This window comes from Micropterus dolomieu, linkage group LG12 (genome assembly GCF_021292245.1).
Source record: "Micropterus dolomieu isolate WLL.071019.BEF.003 ecotype Adirondacks linkage group LG12, ASM2129224v1, whole genome shotgun sequence".
Lineage (NCBI taxonomy): Eukaryota > Metazoa > Chordata > Actinopteri > Centrarchiformes > Centrarchidae > Micropterus > Micropterus dolomieu.
The window spans coordinates 6,124,224-6,124,869 of NC_060161.1; positions in this window are offsets into that span (position 1 = coordinate 6,124,224).

The following is a 646-nucleotide window of genomic DNA, read 5'->3' on the forward strand; positions in this document are numbered from 1 at the left end:
TAGTCTACTTTTGGAGACTCTAGGAACCACAAGTAACCCTGCATTCTGGGAGCGCAGTGCTCTGGTGGGGTAGTAAGGTACTATGAGCTCTTCAAGATAAGATGGTGCCTGACCATTAAGAGCTTTGTAGGTAAGAAGAATGATTTTAAATTCTATTCTGGATTTTACTTGAAGCCAATGCAAAGAAACTAAAACAGGAGAAATATGATCTGTTTTCCTGGTTCCTGTCAGAACACGTGCTGCAGCATTCTGGATCAGCTGAAGAGTCTTAATGGACTTTTTCGAGCAGCCTGATAATAAGGAATTGCAGTAATCCAGCCTAGAAGTAACAAATGCATGGACTAGTTTTTCTGCATCATTTTTAGACAGGATGTTCCTGATTTTCGCAATATTACGTAGGTGAAAAAAGGCGGTCCTTGAAATTTGCTTAATGTGAGACTTAAACGACATGTCCTGATCAAAGATAACTCCAAGATTCCTCACAGTGGTGCTGGAGGCCAGGGTGATGCCATCCAGAGTAACTATATCTTTAGATAATGCGTCACGGAGGTGCTTAGGCCCCAGAACAATAACTTCAGTTTTATCTGAGTTTAACATTAGAAAATTACAGGTTAATTTTCCTATTAGTTTGCACTATTGCTCTTGT